This window comes from Aythya ferina (genome assembly GCF_964211825.1).
Source record: "Aythya ferina genome assembly, chromosome: 2".
In the NCBI taxonomy this organism is placed as follows: domain Eukaryota; kingdom Metazoa; phylum Chordata; class Aves; order Anseriformes; family Anatidae; genus Aythya; species Aythya ferina.
This window is the reverse complement of record NC_140297.1, coordinates 32285088-32304647: the sequence shown is the minus strand read 5'-3', so window position 1 is coordinate 32304647 and position 19560 is coordinate 32285088. Positions and strand designations below refer to the sequence as shown.

At 38.6% G+C, this 19560-nt stretch overlaps 1 protein-coding gene across 4 annotated transcripts in view; it reads right to left on the bottom strand.

Annotated features, from left to right (window-relative positions):
• Positions 1–19560, bottom strand: part of HDAC9 (histone deacetylase 9) — a 290614-nt gene that overhangs the window by 96858 nt on the left and 174196 nt on the right. The window lies entirely within an intron of this gene.

Sequence of the window (19560 nt, the reverse complement as noted above, 5' to 3'; positions counted from 1 at the left end):
AGAAAAAGAAAAAAAGGCCTCTGTATCGCTTCCAAAACAACGCTGGGAGCTCTTGCTCGCAGCGTGGTTTCTGCCGCGCCCACGCACAGCAATCCCGTGGTGCTATTTTTGCTGCCCGCTTCCCGGGCTCCGCGGCCTGCAGGCGGCCGGCGGTCTGGGCAGGCCGGAGGCGCAGGCCCATGGTGACGGGGCAGCTGGGCTGCTGCTCACGGCTATAAGCAGTGCTTCCATATTTAGCACGCCTGGTACAGCGCTTATAGTCCAGCACCAGTTGTGGCACGGCATATTCGACATGCCTGCCTACTGTGCAGCGCTCTGCTGGCATACTGAAATGTGGTTCGCGTTTATCTTCAGCAGCGTTAGGCAATTTGTACTGCGCCTCTCTCAGTTTGACGAGGCGATGTGGTTTCAGAATGGCAGCGTCTGACTACAGATCAGAGCAAAGCACCATGCTGCTCTATGTCCTGGCAGGCTTCACGCATGCTCTGTTAAGTTCATTTTTTATAAAGACATTTCAAAAGTTGCATAGCTTTTTTGCTGATTAATATACCCACATGTAGGTAAGGAAAGTTTCAGTTCACTGTTACCAGTGATACTTTACCTCCTTGGCATCCTGCTCTGCAATATGCTGTTTGCTACACGGGTGACCAACGCCTGTCCCTACCTACCTATACAACTCCTGGCCACACACACACCAAAAATTCTGAGTCCCTTTCCCTGTCCTGGCCATGGGGAACTGATGGTGGCAACAGGAACGTGAATACTCACTGGGATCAGGAAACCATTGCAAAGGTTGTCTCGGAGACTTCTAGAGATCCACCAAATCCTGAACTACCCCAAGCACCTGTGCTTGAAGATGCAAGGACAGTGCATAACACCTGAAGCTCAGTTCTGCCTTTCAGCCAAGAATTGGCTGTCTGCTGTTCAGCTAACAAAACAGATTGCAGTGAAGGGCAATATTTTTTTTTTTTTTAACTTGTCACAATTCTTCTATCGAAGAAAAGATTTTCAATAGCAAGGTACTGTGACATCACTAGATGATATTTGGAGATGTAGGACATCTGGGAGCTGTGAAGCTCAAGGCTGCTCCCTTCATCCCAAACCTTCTCTTACTCCATGTGCCAAACAATCTAGACCCGCTGAGGGCTGGGATCTGTTCCTTGGACAAATGGAGACTGCAACAGCTGACAATGGGATTTTCCCTGTGCGATCCTTAAGTTAGCACCTTGCACTGCTCAACACCCCCCTCTCCTCATCTTTCCTCTTCACCCAGCTTACTACATACACACATGAACTTTACTTTCCTTTACTGTACTTTTCCTTTACTTTTCCTTTTTCTGTAAAGAGGAAGAGTCCTCCCAGACAAAAGGCAAAGAGGAGAGGAGTACTTCTGTGGAAGCAGAAAAGCTCTGCTGACAGCATAAACCCAGCTCTGCAAAGGGGCATCAACACAGGTAGGATGCTACAGTGCAAGCCAGAGGATGAGCAGCACATGCATTACGTCATATTGACAACTTGGTATCACGAACACTTGAAGTAATACTCATAGCACTCTCAGGGCCTATGCTAGAAAGTTATCTGGGATTCAGACTACTCAGTAATTGATGATTCCAGTTGGTCCCCAGAAAGGCTGGGTCTCTCTGCTTCATCCATGGTGCCCCAGGGGTTCCAGGTCTTGGTGCTGCTCCCACAAAGCTCCAGGAGACCTGCTTAAACCCCTGCAACCCCATTGATGCTGGAGCCATTTCAGCCTCTAATAATGTTAGGAAGTGGATAACCTGAACTGAGAAAGCTGAAAAAGCAAATGTTCATTTATATCTTGAGAGAAAAAAAATCAAAATGTTTTGTGGGAAATACAAGGCACTTGCATGGTGCAGGGCAGATGTCTAACAAGGGTGCAGGGGGAATCACCAATCTTTCAGCAATCTTTCCTAACACAGAAAAAGCTTTTTATAGACAGAAGTAAATAAAAAAAAAATGGAATTGCTTATGCCCTTGAGCCAACAAGAACATGACCCTGTTTAGTGATTCAATGCCTCAAAATAATTGAGTCTCGTATTACAGGGAAACACTGCAGGAATAAGTTAAAAACAGGTCATAACACAGAAAATTCTGGAGTGTGGGATCCCGGTATTAGATACCCATATGTGTTTTTAAGTCCTTGTATATGTGGCTGCATTTTTTAAGATAGAAATCACAGCTCTGACTGATTTAAAAAAAAAAAAAAAAAAAAAAAGCAAACTATTTTCAAGAGTAGAAAATGTACATTCAGATGTTTATCTGCAAGCATTCTTAATTTTGGTATATATATTTTAAAATGACAGATAAATTATGCTGCTAGCTAATTCACAGACCATAATGACTACTGCATCATGTTTTATATTTGAGATTACATATAAATATATATATATATAAATATTTTAATTATGATGTCAGTCATCCCAAAGGTAGGGCATTTACAGTTCCTCCAGCTTGGGATCTTATGGGCCTTCTTCAGAAAATCACTTTGGTACATGCTTAGCTTTAAAACACTTGCATAAATCCATGCCTTTTCAACATAATATTTAAGCACATGCTTAAATTCTATGGATTGCGATAGAATTTAAACATGTAGTTAAACACTTTGCTGAGTCAGCCCAGTCCCTAACTATATGACCGTATGGTTTTAAATAGCTCCTTTAAAGTCCCACAGGGGAAGGAGAAAGGCTTCATGCCTGGAGAAAACCTGGTTTTTATTTTTTGAAGCTATGCATGTTATAAGGTGGCATTTTAATACAGGAACATGAGGTTTTTTTCTTCCTTATTTTTTCAAACACATTTCCTAAACTTGGAGAACTTTAATGACACTAGAGGTAAGAGTAAACTGTTGAAATGATTTAGCACTGCTGAGGTGACTCTAAATACAATCAGCAACTTTATGGAAAATATAAGGTATGTTAGTAGCACTAAGATCTCATTACAGAGGGTTCACAATGTGTTTCTCTTGTTTTCCTTCTGAGTTGCTAAAAACAAATAAATATAAGGAAATTAAACTGGGAAACAGCATTACTGAAACATTAAGACTGAGAAATCAAGTGCCCAAATTAGAAAGAGCTAAGATTTCTACTGCATTATTAACTCAGCACCATAATAATTAAGTAGCACTTTTCTGTTCCTACTTTCCTTGTTAAGTGCAAACAATATATTACTGTTTGTTTTTAGCATATCCCATTTATCACTCATGTTCTTCTGAAGCTTAGCCTTCATTAATATTAATACTATACTTTCAACTTTGGCAGTTTTCTTACCTGTAAATGAATTCTTACATAGACTCTTCTGCCAGATTGCTTCATTGTATCATATAAATATTACATACAAATTAAATAAAGAGATGCTATGGAGTTTTTAGTTAAATGCTTAAGTTATGGTACTGCAAATCTTACAGGTGTCCCATACAACCTTCCTTCAGTCACTTTTTCATCAGGCCAGCATTCTGTGAAAAAACATCACATAATACCATGCACCAATTTGAAACTAGTGCATAAACTAGTGGGAGCTAAATTAAGTTTGTGTAGGTAATACTAAATCTGGACTACTACAGTACCGAAGTTTTGAGTTCTATTCTCTGCAACCAAAACAGCTCCTAACTATATTTTGTACATCTAATTACCAGGATAAAAATAATAATAATAAAAAAAGACCTATTGCAAAGAACAGATGTTTCTGCAGCCACAGTTCATTAGGTATCATAAGTACCATGTGAAACCCAAGCATCCAGCGTAAATTACTACAGCTTATGCTAGAGGATTAACTAAATTAATGAACAGCAGAAGACTATTACCACAGAGCAGCAGACGGTTTGGGAGCAGAAAGAAAGCAGTGAAGATGCTCAAGCACCCTGGGTTTGCTCCCTCCTGGAGCACATTCCAGGCCCTCGGGGAGTAAAGATGGATAGTTTGATCCATGTGTTCTGCTTGGAAAGATGTGGTAGTGCAGGGACATCACTTAGGTTTGTGTGCAGCAGCTTCTTGGCATTGCCTGTGCAGGCATACATGCTGCTTTTTCTTCACAGTACCCTGAACCCACATGATGTGCATTTTTCAACTGAGGAGAAAACTTTAGTTCTAAACACGTTTAAGCTCAATTCAAGCTTCAAAGGAATTTCCTGGGACAAAGAAAAGCATATCAATAGCTTCAGGGGATTTTATGACAAACAATGGGAGGATAAAACTTCACAAAGTTTTGAGAATAAGGAGTGATGCACTAGGTAAATGAATGGGTCTCTATCATTGCTTTATATGACAATACAGAGAGCTGCTCAGCTTTCTCATGTAAATGAGCTAAGGGCTTTTGGAACTAGCTCTCCTGGTTGCTGATTACTTATCACTTCGTTTTCCTCTGAAAATATGCCTTTCCATTCACATAAATAAGTCTTCTGAAAATTAAGTCCTAGATTCAGGACAAGACCTCAGCAACACATGCTTGACTATAAGCACAAGGCTAAAGTTAGGCACATGCTTAAGTGCTTCATAAATTCAAGGGTACTTTCCTGCATCAAAAAGCTCAACTAATTTAACATACACAGACAGAGATCAAGTAAACAAATAACATTTTGGATAGGAAATGCAGAGACAATTCAATTATGCTACTGACACAGTTATTTAACGGGTTGGAACTAAAATCTAAATCTTTTGCAAGAAGGCTGAGGTATATTGCATATAAGCAATACAATCCCCAGAGCCAAAAGCAATGTCAGGTATTGACAAATAAATGCCTCAGACCAACAAAGCATTTTGCCTCTTCCATGCCATAAATGAAGCAAGCAGAGCCATGAGCAACACAAGATTTACCAAGTGTTCCATGATTACATCCAGCTTTCTTAGACAGACACGTGTGTGTATGTGCAGTGAGGCTGGCATGTCTAGCTGCTCTCAACACACCTGGATGGACACACATAATGTAGCCCTGGAGCACACAGCCTATGGCAGCCTGCAATACATTCAGCCTACCTCAGGCATTTCAAGCTTGTTGCACACACACTGAGCAAATAATCTGTGCCTCCACTGAGCATTTTGCACAGGTCAGCTCAACAAACCTGGACACTTACTTCTGGACTGCAGGCTGAAGTTCTTATGGATGGAGAACCAAGATGCATCTTAGCTCATAATACATGTATATACATGGATGTAAGTGCTTTTTTGGTTTTAAGCCAAGAAACATAGACCATACTTGCTGCCCAGAGAACTGTACTGTGAAAATCAATGGCTATGCAAAGGATTTAGGATCACAGCAGAAGATAGCCAACTGAATATGACCTCGTAGGATTACACCATGACCAAAAAGGTTAATAAAATCCATGGATATAGAAAGTAGGCTATATTGAGTTAACAGCATTGAGGTGATATGCATATACCAAAGAGAATACATGTATTTTAGGGATATTGTAACTTGTTCCAGTATAGGTACTGAAAAAAGATTGCTGAAAAATTGAGGATGGATAGATACACTACAAGAATAAGATAGGTTTATAAAACCATTGGAAATCAGAAACTCTAAGATACTAAGTCCAGAGGTGTAGTAAAATGTTCTCTATTTTATGAAACAAGGGTTTTATGAAAAATCCATCAGTTAGAAAAAATCAAGCCAGGAGTGGACACATATTTTAAACATATATTTTACCACTGCAGCAGCTTTCACATGAGCTTTATATCAAGAGTGGCCACAGCTCTGGAAAGAAAGCCCTAGCACCTCTGTAAAGCAAACTTTAGGTAGGTTTTGCTGTAGAATTCTAAGTTATACAGATCAGAGCTGGTGATCGTGGGGGTACCTACCAAGAGTAAGTACGAATTATTGCTTAAGTGATAGGAATAAGAAGACCTATATAGAATACTTTTTCCTACATCAGAAACTTTTATTCTTTTAAATCACACTCTACTGAAAAGAAGAGGTATGTTCTTAAAAAAGAAAATCCCAAATAATTCTCTTCCTATGAAATTTGATGATTTTTACAAGAGTATCATAATGGAGTTCATTGTAAACATCTTGAAACAAAAATGTGTCTGAAAAAAAAAAAAAAAAAACCATTAAAAAAATCAGCAAAGCAAACAAACAAACAAACAAAAAAGCATTTGCTTTGGTTTTGTATTCAAAGTTGCCTTTTAAGTCATATAATGAAACGTCAAAAGAAGGATCTTCCACATCCAGGCTAGGATTCACTGAGGAACAAGGTAGCTTTTACATAATGTGCTACAACCACACCACAAAGCTACCTATGTAGCTGGGACAACAATTTCTCTGTTAAATTTTGAAGCAAGTCAGAGTGAGTTTTTGTTAAGTATCAAACAATTTATGTTGTCAGAGAACTGAAACTGCAAATCACTGGAAGCTTAGCCTAGAAAAAAATATTTTACATAAAAGACCAAAAAGTGTCTTTGCTGTGGAGCAGGTCTGAGATGCCAGGCTGGGCTGCTCAGATCTTGTTCTCCTCCCAGCTCATCCACCCTTCACTTGGGAGCACTGAAGCACATGGAGATGCAGTGTTATAGGCACAAACATGCCTCTGAGAGCTGTAACAAACTGGCTGCTTCTGTGCTATGAAAAGGTCACATCACATACCGGTCAATAATGTTGTTATGAAACCACATGCAACCCTTCTGGGTAGTTGGACCAGGGCAGAAGCTAAGCCCAGTTCTGGATCCAGTTTTCATCTAACCTCCTTCCTCATCATGAATTCTGATTAGGAACAGACCTGCAGTGTATACTTTACCAAAATGTTATTGATATGCCTGCTTAGGAGTTGTTCTTACTGTCCCAGTGAATTTAGGTCACTGCAAAAAGGATGAAACCGTGACTTCAGTGGGTGAACTGCAGTTGTTTTGCCTCACTTCAGTAGAACCAGGATTTCTCCCGAGGAGCAAGATGATCTTAATTTTCCTTGTGAAATCAAGAAATGTATGGGACACAAAACAGAAAATAAATCAAAATATAATTGAACACAAGATTTCATCATTTTGAAAGGAAAAATACCTCACACTTCAACTAAATATAGCCTCTTCTTCCAACTACGTAAAGCCCTTTGAAAATTTTAATGCAGCTACTTACTGTAACTGAAGATACCTTCATAATATCCCACAGTACTGCCAAAGCATGTTACAAGCCTGAGTATCTTTACGATTTTTGTAAATACACATAATCCAACTGGTTGTTCTAAGGCCAAAATCAGCCCCAAGAAGGCTGATTTCGAGTTCATTTATCCAAACAACTCAATCTAAAATCTGCTAGGCAGTCTGTTCCAGGGAGGGGCCAACACAAACGGCCTTCATCTGCCCCTCTCTGGCCCCAGGCTGGAAGCAAGAAGCACGTGCTTATGCTCTCTAGGACAAAGGGACGAGGCTGGTTCCAAGCCCCAATTTCCTCGGAAAGAAAACTGTTCACTAAATCTGCTGAATTGATTGGAGCCTCAGAGCACTATGCAATGGCTAAAAAAATCACAGGGCAGAATTAATTATTTCCAGTGAAAGCATGGGGTATCTGGAATAACATATATTGAATCCACATTCAGACAACACTCTCATTCTAATCAACTCTGATCAGGTGTACTTCCAAGAGCCTGGGGAGGTGCAGCTCCTATATTTCACTTCAATCCAAATAGCTTTTGGGAAAAGGCGGTCCAAAAATGAATGAATTAACAAAAAAATAGCTTGCAAAAGCTGAAAGCTGAATGGCACAAGCAGAGATTGTAGACTATTCAAGAGGAGCTTAAGCTTCTGAGTGGTCAAAATGTAGAATCAAACTTGGACTTGTGGCCTTCCTAAAAATAGCACAGTTTTATGAAAGTTGTCTGTGCAGCACTTCATTTTCTGTTGGTTGGTACTCAAGAGAACAGGACAGCAGGACATTTGATAATGGCAGGAAAACAAAACAAAACAAAACAAACAAAAAAAGAAAACAACAACAAAAAACAAACAAAACAAACAAACAAACAACAACAAAAAACAACCAACAACAATGCAATCAACTAATCAGATATTTTAAACTCTCACAGAAGTCAGGGCTCATGTAAGTGATCAGTCATAGGTGAGCTGGCCTGTCCATGCCATTACTGCAGTTCGTTTCTAACCCCTTGCTAAAGCAGCTGAAGGACAATTTCCATGAGATGTGTAATATGTTTTTTCATTTTTAATCTGGAGTTAATGCAATCAAAGTGTTATCATAAGTCTATGAAAAATGGAGTATGTTTTTAGCAGCCTTCAAAAGGCTGTTGTAAACAGGGTGACAGTTCCAGCTATAAGTAACCAGAGACAAAAGCTAGACTTTTCAAGGTAGTATGCATCACTTGTGGACTATGCCCAGAGGAAAAACAAAACAAAATGAAAACAATACCTACCTTTCCTAGTGTATCTTTAGCCTTAATAGTGTTCTCAAGCTCCTCTCCTTACCTCTGGCAGAATTCCAGTGAAAAACAAAAGCTAGGAAAATGAAGGACAAAAACTTGGACATCTAAAAGTGCACACACAGTTGGCAAATATTTTATTTGCCATAAGGAAGACTTCTATGTCTCAGAACATAAAAGAAAACAACTGAAGGTATTAGCCTGGTTTTATGTAATCTGATAAATGACTGCAGAAGATCTGGGCACCACCTTAACCAAAAATAGATATATTGTAATAATAAGGCTGAAAAAAAATCCATGTAAGTAAATTGGAAGTGTGATGAAAAAAGCTTAAGTTTGGTCAAACTTTAATTTTCCCTTTTTAATTGCCAGTAAGAATGCTTCTAAAAATATCATACTTTTGCTTTACAACATTAATTTGCTTGCTATTCTGAACAAATGCATTTCTACATTTTTGGACTCTAGATTAATTTTACATTTAAGAAATAATTTATTTGAAATTATATAGAATAGAGTTTTATTTCGAGAGCTTCAAAGAAAATGTTACTATAAGCTATATAATCACAGCATTCTCTTTCAATCAGTATTTACAGGTATACAAAGTATATTTTTCTCAACAGGCCTTACATGTACAAATCTTGTGTGTGGGTATAAAAATATAAACAGATTAAGAATACACTTTAAGCCATTGGTATCACACACTGCAGCTCAAATACTAAAGTGAACATACACTGACACAAACAGAAGATTAAAGCTGAAAGGTATATAAGCAAATGTCAAGCTTAAAACGTGATGATTAAGTATTTTATCGACTTGGGACCTAAGTCATTACATTCACTTTTGCTCATTTAGTGTCCTCTCAGCTACAGCTTAAAGCCTCCAGCAATTCAGACAGGCAGTATGTTATTCCGAGACCCATCAGAAAATGAATGAGTTGGGGAGTTGAGCAACTAACTATATTTGCAAAGGGAAATCTCCAAGGCATACCTACCAACAAGAACTACTCTAGGATGGTTGCCAACAGAAATATTTCATCCGTCAGTCTTTTACAGTACTGTGGCTTCCATCTAGGGTGTTTTTTTTGCCAAGTTATTTAGCCCTGCAGACAACAGCAACCAACAAGTTTGGTAACTGCCTTCGTTTCTCATGCTCTTTTTGTGGCACTCAGCTGTTTTGTGATACTCTGTCTTCTGATCCAAAGATCTTGAGCTTGGCACAGGATGCTAAGGGGTTTTTATGTGTCTTATTGTGGTGGGAGGATTGAAAGAAGGTATAGTATACAGGTGGTCAGTAGACCCTTGCTAGCTACTAATACCCCCTGCACAGTGACCTGCAGCTGTGGAGGGCTGGACTGAATGATCTTAGTGCAGTGCAGGAGTCAGAGGGTAGTCATTCCTCCAGCACACATGCTCTGATTTAGGACATGTGTGCTATTAAATCCATCAAGGGAAAGACTAAACCAAACCCGCTCCTGCAGTCTCAGTACACTGCTGATCATTCAAAGGATGATATTTGCCTGGATGGGACAAGGGTTTCACTGGTAACACCACATTAAGGACTTCTCTATGTGCTCCTGCTCTGCTTCTTTCCATGTCAGGAACGGCAAGGTTTCATGTTGATTTACTTGCTCATTCTAAAAGAAAGCAAATCGGTTTTCCAATGCAGCCTCAAACCCACAAGCAATAAAAGAAAGATCCCAAAGGTACTAGCAAGAAAAGCAAGAGCTCTTCATTGTCACCAGTTCATCCATGTCATCAAGCCACAAGTACAGTAAGTGTAGTTCAAAGTATTTCCAATAGGGCTATACTGTCCTTTCTGTCCCAGAGCTCTATTCACAAGTGGCATGACAGGCATTTAAGAGGATTTGCATCTTAAAGAGAGAGATAACTCACAGACCATCTATGCTTCCAAGCAAATATATATAATCAACATAATTGACTACCCAAACTCACAAACTCACCATCATTTAAAGACAGGAACAAGGTCAACAGAAGATGTATTTTGAAACTATAGAAGAAAAAAAAAAAAAGCCATAAAGCTTTAAAAAAACTTCAAGTTTCTAACAAATTTTATTTATGATGCTAAAGATCTATATTACATTATTCTGTAAATAAAGGTCTCCTTTGTCTTGTAATAAAGGTCTCCTTTGAAAAGAACAGCATTCTTCAATTAATTTCTACATAGTACAAACTCTCCACTTTCTGGTCATGTAGAATATGGAATATCAGTCTCAGTAACATCTACAACTTCTGCATTTGCTCATGCCTTTACTTTTCCTAAGTTTTCAGACTAAATTCAGGCCAACTTAAGGCTAAGTCTTGACTCCCCAGTCTAGCCAACAGACTGTTTCCTCCATATCTTCCAATGTGCACATGCAAATCTCCCCCACCTGTTCGTAATTTTCTTGTCCTAGAGAAGGCAGCAATCAGAGCGTACCATTGTAATCAAGAGGACAAAGGGACGTTCCAGACTGTGCTGGCGTCATCGGAAAGGCTGATAAACAATCTATATCACTTGGCCACCCTGTTTGCTAACTATCATCTGTGCAAGAGAAAGATGATAAACAACAATGTTTATTATATGTTATTCTGCTTGACACACAGACTTGAAGTGAACTGATTTTGCTCATCTTTACATTCAATAAATCAGTTCTCAGAAATTAATTTTGGATACAAGATATGATAATATTCTATCCAATCAGAAAGAAGATTGAACCCATGTTCTGTTTGAAAGCATGGTGTCACACAAAATAAAACAAATCAGCCTGAACACATCTTGTGCTGTTCATCATCACATGGAGCCAATAATCTATTTCTGACTAGCGTGGACCATATTTGTTTCCATATTTGACAAGTTAACATTAGTCTCTTTACCTGAAGCAATGCAATTCTTCACTGGCAGAAAGTGAGATCTGCATCAGTCTTCATATGGCAGTACTGAGAAGGAAATTTGCATTTAATTTGCATACAGAAAGGAAACACTCGCTAAATACATACTATACCCTAGTGATTTTTTTCATTTGGTTTGAGATTCCAGACACTCTTGGTGTTTCTGGTCCCCCTCTGTCAACCAGGAACAAAGAACAACGCATTTCGCATTTCCACCTGGAGGACAAGCAACTTAAAGGTGCTCAAACATTGCAGAAGCAGAGAACATACATATTCTTTAGGCCAAAGTATTTGTGCCAAAATCCCTCTATAGCACCCTGTCAGTTAGGAACTGGAAAACTGCATTTTTCCACAGGGAACTGCCAAGGCTCTGTTTACGTCCTATGACTGACAATGCTTTTAAAGCCTATGTTTTTTCAGATAGCTGATTATTACCATAATAAAAATGCATGTGATTTCCCAAAACCACAAGAGGAGCTGTTTTTTCCTCAAAAGTTAGAGACAAACAGGCTCATGCTTTCTTTCATAGTAGAAAAGCTTTTTGTTTTTATTTATTTTGTTAACCTGCCCTTCTCTTCAGAAGATTTGAAGTGGTTCTGTAAGCAGAACACTTCAACTTGCAAAAATTCATGGCTAAAGAAAGAAGTTTCTGCTGTCTCTCTAGGTTCGCAGGTTTACAACCTGTAGATATTTCCATTCACAAAGAGAAACAAGACAGCTTAGCAGGTTGTGGCAAGCCATCTCACTGATGTACATAACAAATGCCTGATGTGAAAGATAAAATGTTTAATTTAGTTCAAAATAAGAGCTTTAAAAACAAACAACAAAGTTTGGACAAACATTTCTGTCTTTGATCCTGTTGTACATAAATAAATTACTGATATCATCTGAAGGACTTTTTTCTCCATTCAGCTGAAGCTGTGCTCACACACACCTGCTCCGTTTGCTTCGTCTCCAGCACAGAGCTGGCGCAGTCAGTTCATTTGCGTCCTATTTTTGGCACGAGGATATTTGAACAATGATTGACCAGGATAAGCTGCCTCTGCTCTACTAACCATTAAACTAGCCGGTCCTCTTTGTACCCTTCCTATGGTTTTGAAAACCTAGGAGTAAATATTTCTGTTGGATTTGCCTTTTTAAATGGATGGGAAAAACTGTTTTGCTGTGGGCCCCATCTTTATAAATGTAATCTGTTCCTTCTGTGTTTAATACTCCCACCACAAAAGGATGCTGTTTTCCAAGAGAAAATTAGTAACTGATGACCTTTTTTCCTACATCTTTCCTTTTTTACCATTTTTTTTTTCTTTAATTAGTGCAGATGCACAACTGCCCCGCACTCCTCTTTTAATCCCATCTTTTATTCAGTACTGAAATACTGATTCCCTCCATGCTTCACTTACTAAAATCTCAGACAAAACATACTGCTGAGGTTTCCCCATGCTATTCAGATCAGATTGATCAGATTCGAATCAAAAGATCGAATCACTGACACAACAAGGCAATACTTTTCTTCCACACCTGAATGTGCACAGAAATTACACAGACATACATAATATTTCCACCCAGGCTGAGAAAATGATTTGGAAGAGCCTTCTTTGTTGTGCTGATCTGCATCTAGTTCCCCCCTCCACCAGAAAAACGAAGAGGCTAGGGCTCTTTGCTGTAGTTGTTTTGCCACTGAGACTGCTACCACCTCCGTGCTACTTTCCTCTCCTAGAGTCCCTGAGGCAGACTCCCCGCCTGCCTGCTCCTGCAACAAAAGCTCTTCCAGTGACCTGCTACCAGTTAAGAAAACACCCCGCAATCATTAGAAGTCATATTTATTCCAAACCCATTAATTCAGACTTCATTTCACAGGGTTTTAACTGCCATAATCGCGGCGTGCTGAACTCAAACAGCAAATGCAAAGCACTCCTCAAACAGCTAACGTCAACTGTTTATCAGGTCTCCCATTCTTTCCAAGCATAAATAAATGTCTCTCTTTTGCTGTTTTCTCTCTTGTATTTGCTTTCTATACTTTTTATAAAGAGCTCTCTACAATCTCTCCTCCCAGAAGCTTCTGATCACTAATTCTCTGTTTTAATCTTCTTCTGTCTATATTTATCACTATATTTCACGACTTAGTCTGTTACTCTTTGATCCTGTAATACAAATCATACCCTGCAATTTCTTTATTCCTCTTATTCACAGCCTGAACATTCTGCATCAAATACCATTCAAAACATGTTCCTTACCACTTATTTTCTTATTGTACTTGCAGACTTTCATCTTTCCTCAGTCCAAAGAGATGCTTCAGAATTGTTTTCTCAACTACTGAAAGTCTTCTTTTCAGTTCCAATATTCAAAGAAAACTTCAATCACAGCCACTTTTGCCACGTCTCATTCCATTTTTTTTGGAGAGGACAATGGTGGTTACAAGCATTCTTAAATCATCTCAACAACATGCTTTAAATTTTGTTGCTGCTAGCATCTTGTCTCTTGCCTCCTGAAAGTTTCCAGCTTTTTATATGCTAATGAAAAGGGAGAGACCTTTCCAGTTTTGCCACCTATTCAAACAGCAGAAGCAACTCTTGCTTCAACCTTTTTATTTTATAAATTGATGCAATACCAGTGAATAGGCAACAGAAAGAGAAAGAATCCAAAAAGCATCATTTTCCAATGATTATGAAGACTCAACATTTCAACACTGATAAAAATGCACTGACAACATACTATGAGCCTTGTATACTTAAAATTCATCACTTGCAATCATCTCTCCAGAGCCAGTTTTATCCTTTGTTGTACAGAAAACAGAGAGGTATGAAGCCCTATTTTTGGCCAACATGAAACAAAGATATGTTTTTTTTTTTTATTCCATGTGAGAAAACACTGTTTTCCCACAGTGCAACATAAAGGGAGTTGCATCATGAATAGAAAAGGAGGAGGAGTGGGGAGGTGGAGGCAGAAGATGGGTAGTAACTATGGAACTTGGAAGTTTGCTAGAAAAACAAACACAGAAAAATGGCAGTTTGGGAAAAACCACATTGTTTATCAGTCTGAGACTGACCAAGATACAATGACTTGAAAGCATATGATCAACCTCACCAAACAAGATGAGCTTGCAAAGCATACAGCAAAGCTTTGTGAATAAATCTAGGATCTATTTAAAAAAAAATTATTTTTCTCTTCAGTATTTCTTCAGCTTTCTATGGATACTTTTCTACCTTAAAGCATGATCAAGGCAACCAAGGCAGTAACACTGCTCATGGAGCCAATTCAGCATGTCTCTGGGCTATCGCCAGGCCAGTGTCAGCAAATTCACCACCACCCTTCCACTATTTCTCATTTGCCCCTCAGCCTGCACCATGCTGTACAGATCCCATGCATTTCAGTCACGTTCTTCCTGTTTTGGCACTCTTACACACCAAAAGTGATCTACTAAATTTGGTCTACTAGGTTTTCATTTCAAATGTCTGTTCACTTGGGGGATGTGTCATACTCCCCATTTTAAGGAACAATGCACATGGTTGGTGCTACAGGAACAAGGAAACCATTCTGAAGCATCTAACAGACTTGCTTGGGCTTACGTTCACATAGGATTGAATCGATCTCACAAAATTCATCATTTCAGTGTCTGCAAGAATGGCACCTGTCCTCCTTTATTAGCTGAACATTGATAACCATCAAGCATTATGCCAAACAGTAGAAAGCTAAGCTACTCAAAAGGGAGATATAACAGCAGCACAGAAATTTTTAAAAAAGCTCACGTCAGTGACTCAGTTTGTTTTCATGATGGAACAAACTTTCTAGAAGCGACAATAACACAAGTGAGGTCTGTCATTCTACCAAGACATTCTACCCCCAGTGTTTACAGGTGCTTTATACCAATTAAGCAAAAAATAGAAAAGAAATTACTAGGTTATATTATAAGAAAAGCTTAAAATAACCACTGTGAGCTAATGTTAGAGGCATGCAATGAACTAGGTTAGGTCACACCTACAACATATTATTGCCTTCGGCTCTGACATGTCCTTTATGAGTTCTACAAATACAGTGGTAGAGCTGGTGAGAGGAGCATCAGCTGTAAACCTTGCATCTAGCCAGCCATTTCTTTTCTCCCTCCTTGTTTTCCATATTTGATAAACATTAAAAAATACTATATCAATTTTCTACTCCATCCTTATTTAAAGAAAATTCTGACACTACAGCTGCAGAAGTTCTTGGATTGATATTTTCTTACTTATGTGAATAAGAAGTCAGGATTCCAGCAAAGTCATCCCATCACCTCTGTTGCTTTTATATTAAACACATGACTAAAGATACGACTGTTGTCCTAACCCCTTCCTCACAAATATGGTCACATCATGTCATAAAAGATGGTGTCACACCTAAAATTAGAAGCAAATCTCATCTGTGATGATTTTAACACTGAGCCTAACCTTGAGAAATGTTGAGTGCCTTCCAAGAGGTACAGGAATATGGATTCAAGGGTTCTCAGCAGCATACAGATTTTGATCATTGAATGGCCAATCAAAAGACAACAGTAAAATGAGAAGAAAGAGAGAGAGAGAAATAGAGATTTAGAATAGGTACTTCAGGAAAAGACTTATACAAGACTGATATCCATTTATATATAATACTTGGTTATTGTTTTTATGAAGACTAATATGCTCTTTAATTTTTAAGGTTTGGTTTAAAATCTAAGCTAGTGGCTGACAGGCCCAAACCTGCTCAAATTATATTAAGCCCTGAAGGTCTGTGGGCCATTTGACCCACAGAAAAAATAATGGCATTGCATATTATAGATAAATTTTAAATGACCCTACTTCAGTGTATCACGTGACAGGCTCAATAGAATCATTAGCTATTTCTGAATTACACCAGAGCACAAAAGTATGGAAAAAAAATGATATTAGAACATGGAAAACTAACAAAGGCAGAACTATGAAGATGCCTACCAATTCCTACTACTTTGCAATTCATCAAATGACACTTCACATTCTTTTCTTTGTCTTGTCTTGTCTCTTCATTGTCTTTCCACTTCAAGTGCAAACTTTCTGCACAGCTCAGTATCTAAAGCCATCTGTAAATTACTCAGTACAGTCAGTATACCAGATTAAAAATGATTATAATCATTTATAGCAATGATGTCACGAATCAAGGAAGATTGGTATAACATTCTAAATTTAATCATTGATGGTATCAATTTTTATGCAAATCACCTCAAGTACAGCTATTTGTAATACAATTTTATTTCTCTTGAAGAAATAAATTCACAGAATTTCTAGGTTGGAAGAGACCTCAAGATCATCGAGTCCAACCTCTGACCTAACGCTAACAGTCCCCACTAAACCATATCCCTAAGCTCTACATCTAAACATCTTTTAAAGACTTCCAGGGATGGTGACTCCACCACTTCCCTGGTGGAGTCACCAGGCAAATGAGGCAGCCTGTTCCAATGTCTAACAACCCTTTCGGTAAAGAAGTTCTTCCTAAGATCCAACCTAAAACTCCCCTGGCACAACTTTAGCCCATTCCCCCTCGTCCTGTCACCAGGCACGTGGGAGAATAGACCAACCCCCACCTCGCTACAACCTCCTTTAAGGTATCTGTAGAGTGCAATAAGGTTGCCCCTGAGCCTCCTCTTCTCCAGGATAAGGTCGCCCCTGAGCCTCCTCTTCTCCAGGAGGAGAAACAGCATCTGGGTAGAAACAGCTGCTTGTGTCAGGTATAATCGTTTCCTTACCAAAAGAGCATAAATGTGAGCCACAATGCTCCTTTGTTGTATGAAACAAGTATTTTTGCAAATATGCATTATTTTCTTAAAATAATATTCATAATTTTCTGCAGTATTGCCTCAAGTCGTAGAGAAATATCAACATCTACATCAGTGTATTGGAGAGTGCTTTTCATTAGTTGGCATGGAATTAGTACTGAACTTAGAATTTTAACCTTTGTATCCCAGCTATAACCAGTTATTTATGCAATCTAAAATTAACCTAATGAGTATATTTTAGTATTTTGACCTAACAGATTTTTATTTATTTATTTATTTACTTTTGGTATAAAATGTCATAATGCTGGTTTTGTAATTGAAACCATACTGCTTTACAAACGTTAAGCCACTTCATTTTGTATTTTTTTCTTAGCTCTAAGAACAATGCAATAAGAGTCTGATTTTGCTTTAATGGAGTAAACATATGCAGGTGCCATGTCCCTAAAGCACTCATGATCCAGCATTTACTTTGCCTGTGTAATAGTGTTACCAAGCAAGAAGTGCCAGCCTGGCCTTTGTAAGGAGAGCACAAAGCTCAATTATCAAGCAGCCAAAATGACTGGAGGTAGCTTTATCCTACTGGGAACTGTGGTACCCACTCAGGTACAACACCTGCAGCCTTGAATTAAAGGCTAGGTACAGCTGTATTGGTAGGTGTATGAGCAATATGAGATGGTAGCCAAAGAGTCACCCATAGCCACTAACCAATCCTCAAGGTCAAATGTTCAGTATCAGGTGGAGGCAAAGACCTAGAGGTCCTGACGAACAGCAGAACTAGATTTTCTTTCTATTATTGCAATGGAGTCCCTAGTTCCATAAAAAAACTTTTAGCACATGCCAACCACACACAAGGACCCCTAAAACCAAGTAGTAGATGCACTGATTGCTCACTATTTGGCACATCCATTTCATTGTCTATGGCATGCTTTTTATTGTCACAGTCAATAAAGATATCTTAGTCATTTGACCTCACTATTTTCTGGTTTTCTATCTTCCAACAAAAAGCGACTTAATTGTTTGCTAAATTAAAATAAATGAATGCTTTACTTGCTGTAAACTGTTGAATTTCATGCCTTCCTCTATCCCTAACAACACTATGAATCAAATAATCTCTTTCTAGCATTTCTTGTTTATTTTCTCAGTTTTGCGTAGCAAGCACCATCGCCAGGCGTGTCAGGTAGGTGCTGGTGTTGCACTGTTTTAACTGCTGATGGAAGAAAGCCATCTTTCATTGGAGTCATCTAAAATTTTACCTCCCATAAAATGTCTCACTGCGGCTTACACATACCAACTGTTTCACTGCAGGGAAGTCCCTTGTTGAACACCATGCAAGGACATTATGAACTTGTATATATAAAAAGTTGTGGCTTTTACAAACACAGAAGCAGAAACTGTGAAACACCAGAACCCCACAAAAGAGATGCAACTACAAATGGCAATTGCCTGACCTGAACTGTCAGGTCCTAACTGGACGTGGTCCAGTGACACTACTGCCAAAAGCAACAAGGCAGATTTCTGTTTTTTCTCTCTCTTTGTTTACTTTTAACATTGTGTTTAAGTTAAGGTATAAGAACTAAATAGCACTACATCATCAGAAAAAACATAGAGATTGTGTGAAAAAACACCAGGCTGAAAACACAGTACCAATGAATCTCACCTAGTTAGGAAAGCTTGAGAACAAGACAATATCCTTCAAAATACTGACATTGTACCCAAAAGAATTTTATAGAAAGGATCGTAAACCCTAGTCAATTAAATACAGGAACACTATAAAGACTAATCCCACCCTAAAAGCATAAAGAACAGGTAGCATAAACACCAGTAATTACAACCACAAACACAAGAGGTGTAAAATGACTGTCAGTGAGCCTCTGTAGTCCTAGTTAACATTCAAGATATGACAACAGCATCCAAAGATACTGCTATTGCAGCAAGGTGAAATGAAATCTTTGCATGCCCAGTGAACATGGGCTCGCTTACAATCAGGGATAAGTAGCGAAATGGTAAAGACTGCTAATGCTAGCAAGCAATTTGGGATAGTAAAGACAAGAGCTAAAAGACAGGACTGCAAAAAAGAAACTGAATGGGCAATAAAATGGCAAATAAACTCAAAGTATGTAAAGAGAAAGTGATGCGCACAAGAAAAGCAAACCGAGCTTCACATATAAAATGACATTTTACAACCACAACCACTCAGGAGTGAAATCTTAGATTTGCAAATCCTTCCACAAGATAACATCTGCTGAGTGCTCAGAACTCAGAAAAAGAACATCAAAAAATCTAAAGTGGTACTAGAAAAGGAACGGGAAATAAAATTGTCAACATCACAGCACCAAACAAATCCACAGCATACCTTGACACCTCGTACAGTTTGGGTCCCCTCATCTTGGAAAGCATATAGGTGGAATGGTAATTGTTCACAGATGGGCAGCAAGGATATAAAATAATGTCTGCATGAGGAACTACTAATAGAGAATTCTCCAGCTTGGTAAAAAAAAAAATGGTGATTTAGGAAGGATATGATAGAAGTCTGCAAAATCTTGAGT